Raw genomic sequence first — 4872 nt, 5'->3', positions numbered from 1 at the left:
TTAGATCTTTAAGTCTCTGGATCAGGTCGGAAGAATTTCTTAAATGGGCCCCATGTGTGTCAAATTTGGATATTTTATGTTTAACAACATTGAATTTAAACAGATTAGAGGTCTCGCAATGGGGAGTCCATTATCTGCTGTCATGGCATGTTTATTCATGGAAGTATTAGAAATGGACAAATACATCGACATCATGGGAAGAGGTACCACTTGATAACCAAAGCGATCGGCATCAAACACGGAAATGCTTTCGGTTAGAGACCTCACTGGATGACGTCAAATAAATTGTTCCTGTAGTTTTATATATATATATATATATATATATATATATATATATATATATATATATATGTATATACATTATATACACACACATATATATACACGCATAAATATATATATATATATACATATATATATACATATATATATATACATATATATACATATATATACATTTATATATTATATATATTATATATATACATATATATATACATATATATATATATATATATATATATATATATGTGTGTGTGTGTGTGTGTGTGTGTGTGTGTGTGTGTGTGTGTGTGTGTGTGTGTGTGTGTGTGTGTGTGTGTGTGTGTGTGTGTGTGTGTGTGTGTGTGTGTGTGTGTGTGTGTGTGTGTGTGTGTGTGGAGGTGAGGTGGCAAAATGAAACGTTAAGGCTAGAGTATGGAGCTTTATTCAGAACCAGACGTTTCGACCTCTTGGGCCTTCCTCAGTGGACTGAATACAGAATAAGAATCAAAGTCCGTCAACAGCTTACATGGTGATCTGACGACCCTGCGTGACCTCACCCCGGTCACGTTGTTCCCCCACACTCGCCGAACGCCCGTTGTGCAGACGTTTGAGCCCAAGACATAAACCCCTTACGAGAATTTGTGGTTTTATCGGTAGCGATGTGTGCCGCCTCCAAAGCTTTCCTTTTCTTTTTTCCCATTTTCCTATGTAGAACGTGGGCTTCCTTCCAGTTTGGCAAATGATTTTCTTCATCGATGTGAACTACTAGGGCATTTGATGTTCTGTGATGTTTCACATCCCTCTTGTGTTATTCTAATCTTTTGTCCATGCCGCGTCCTGTCTCACCGATATAAACTTTCTCACAACCTGTACAAGGAATTCTGTAAACAACACTTTTATTTTCTTGCAAAATTTCCGTATTTCTGGTAAACTCACCAATTCTCTTCCCCGCTGATGTTACTAAATTTATTCTGGTGTTCTTTAAAAAATTACTAATTAATGGTGCGTATCTAGAGTTAGGAACTGAAATAAATATTTTGTCTTTGCTGGTGCTGTTATCTGTAGCTGTTGAGCTCCTTTTCATAATTTTGATGGCTTTGTGTTTTAATTTTATAAGAAAGCCCAAAGGATATGCTAATTCTTGGAAGGTTTTAAAGATATGGTTAAGCTCATCCTGTAAAAATTCTTTGCTGCATATCCTTAGGGCTCTTAACATGAATCCGATTATTATCCCTGATTTGACTCTAGTACTGTGAGCTGAATAAAAATGAATGTAATCTTCTCGGTTTGTTGGCTTTCTGTATACTTTGAATTTTATTCCGTTTTCTGTTTTCTTTATTATAGTATCCAAAAAAGGAATTTCGTCGTTTATTTCTTCTTCTAATGTAAATTTTATTTTCTGTTCTATGTTATTTAATTGGGTTAATTTCTGTCTTAGATTGACGAACTCGGGTACCACTACTAGAATGTCATCGACGTATCGCCACCAATGTGTATCTTTACCCATGAGTTTGATGTAACGCACGCCTTTGAGAGATTCTCTCTAAGGAATAACTAAGCAACGAGAGACCGTCAGACCTACTACGCCGCATGAAGAATCTCCTGGCAGACAAGTCCGACACGTCCGACAAGACCCTTTTTCTCTAGATGTTCTACCAACATCTGCCCGCCACTATCCAGCGTAGCCTCTTCACTGTGAAGGACCAGCTTCCCGTGGAGAAACTCGCCACACTCGCCGACGAGCTCATCGAGACTGTTTATTTGCCCTCCGTCTCCCACATCAAGACAGACCCCTTTACGAGCGGTTCGTCGACATGGTGACTCAACTCACACTACAAGTTCAAGGAGCAGACCGCCGTAATTTTTCCCACAGGCAGCATTCCAGATCCAGACCAAGATCCAAGAGCACGGATCGCACCCCAGCGGCATGTTACTATCATGCCCAGTTCGGTTCCAAGGCACGGATGTGTAACCAACCCTACGCTTTCACCCATTCCCCCACTTTAAACTCCAACGGCGAATATTAGTGGTGCATAATGTTCGCCCCTCCTCCTCACAACTCCTCTACATAAGAGACCCTCTGACGCGCCACCTATTTCTTATAAACACCGGTACTGCAGTAAGCATACTTCCTGCTACAGCCAGTTCAAGGATGTCATCATTCACTTCCCTCTACGCAGCTAACAAGACGAAGGTCGACGTTTTCAGGAAATCTACATTAGCCCTCTCCCTCAACCTCCGTCATGTCGCCGACATATCTCAACCAATCCTCAGAGCCGATTTCCTCAACCACTATGGCCTTCTCATAGACATACAGTGCTGTCGCCTCTATGATGTCTCAACGCGCCTCTCATCCTACAGCCACACTCAACCTGGCGTTAGTAACCAGCATCTCTGTCACCAGTCAAGACACCCCTTTTGCTTCCCTACTGCAACACTTTCCCACCCTCACTCAGCCACATCCATGCATGCCGCTGATACGTCACCATGTTGAGCATTGCATCGTCACTTCTGGCCGCCCAACTCACGCCAAGCCACGACGTCTCGCACCCGAACGACAACGTTTCGTCAAGACCGAGTTCGAGTCCCTTATGCGCCAGGGGATCATTCGGCCCAGCAACAGCAACTGGTCTTCAGCGCTTTACGTCGTACCCAAAAAGAGCAGTGATTTGCGACTGTGCGATGACTACTGAGCACTAAACTCCCAAACTGTCATCGATAGGTACCCCATCCCCAACATCCATGAATTTGGCTCCCAGCTCTTCAGCTGTACCATCTTTTCTACGATGGATCTTGTGCAATCCTATCAGATCCTCTGGCTTCCCGGAGAATCCGTCGCTGACGTGCCTCACTCCAACTCCTGTATTCCACACGACTTCGCCTTCCAACTGAAGGAGACCATGGCCAAGCTCCACCCCGTTCCGCCACGCCACGCCAAGTCGCCTGGAATCTTCGTGAGCCAGGACCTTCTCCAGTGCACCTACGTCTTCGTCAGAACAGACGCCGTCAGAAAAGCCCTTCAGCCTCCGTAGTAAGGCCCCTTCGAAGTTTTGCGCCGTACCAGGAAGACCGTGGCAATTAAGCGCAACGGAAAGTGTGACCACATTTTCATTGATCGGGTCAAACCGGCCTACCTTTTTGGCCCCACGGACACTCCCGTCAACAGCACTCCCATTCCTACTCCTCCCAAGCAGCCCCGGACCTCCAAAGCTGTCTTGTTTCACCAGGGGTGGGGGTGGGGGGTGTAGGAGAGTAATATGGCAACACACCACTGTTGCAGTGTCCCCTTAGCGCACATGGCATTGTTGTAAATTAAACTGTTAATCTTGGTCAAAACAATTATGTATGTCGATTGTAATTAAATTACATATTATAAATATTATGTCACATACTAGGATGAGCAATATTTTGTAAAATGTATTTATATATACAGTAATATTATTTGCATACTCTTTACACTGCTGTAGTGTCCCCTTAGTGCACATAGCATTGTTGTAAATGAAATTGTTAATCTTGGTCAAAACAATTATGTATGTCGATTGTAATTAAATTATATATTGTAAATATTATGTCGCATACGAGGATGACCATTATTTTGTAAAATGTATTTATATATAATATTATTTGCATACTCTTTCCAAAGACTTAATATATTCACTGTGTATAGTTTATGTCATGGCGGACGGGCAGATCAATTACAAGTCCTGAAGAGATTTAAGCTTTCATTAATCCTTCACTTAAGGACGATTACCTTTACCAAGATGTGGTAACCAACCACATTAGACGCATCCGAACCAACCCATGCGTATTAGCCTGAGGATAATGTACACACTGAGGATCCCAGCCCTCTCAAGGGCAGTGCTGTCGGGAGCTTTGTCTCACCAAAAGATGTTCAGGTTCGTTGCGTCAGAGGCAGTACGTATGAAAGACGTTGACTTAGGAACCATTTGGTAAGGTATGAAACTATCGGCTGCTTTAAGAAAAGGCTAGATAACTTTATGGATGAAAATGATAGGTGGTAATGGACATGGAACTGCCTAGTGTAGACCTCATGGTCTCTTTCAGGCTTCTTCGTTCTTATATTTTTATGTTCCTCTCTGGCACTCAACGTCTAACTTTCTTTGCTGTACATGAGGGTGTTCACGATGCAAGTGTTGCATTTATGAACCCTAATGTGATCTGTCCAGCTCGTACTTGCTTCATATCTTTCTTTGTCAGTTTGAGCATAGTGATCGTAGCTTTTCTCGAAAGCCTATCTGAAAATCGTGTTTTAGCAATTGGCAAATGATTTCATTCCTTCGAGGAGCAGTCCCAGGAATGTTTTAGAAAAATTGCGTCATACCTTGAGGCTTTCGAAATTGCACTCATAATTTCTAGTTCGTTCCCGGGGTTATCCTCAGCTGAATAAAATTCTCGACCGAGCCCCTCGACTGATGGATGGGGAGTCTCCAAGAAAGCAGTCCCGTTTGTTGCGTTCTTGTGCGGTAATTGGAGTCCATGAACATCCTCTTCCTCATCAGGAAATTGGTTTCGACAGAGGTTCCTTACCGAAGGCTTCTTCAGCTTTGGTGATCTGGAACCTTCAACTATATTGGGGTCGCGATGTCC

This window comes from Oratosquilla oratoria, chromosome 10 (assembly GCF_046742065.1).
Source record: "Oratosquilla oratoria isolate Oo_2021 chromosome 10, ASM4674206v1, whole genome shotgun sequence".
Taxonomy (NCBI): Eukaryota; Metazoa; Arthropoda; class Malacostraca; order Stomatopoda; family Squillidae; genus Oratosquilla; species Oratosquilla oratoria.
This window is presented reverse-complemented; position numbering follows the sequence as displayed.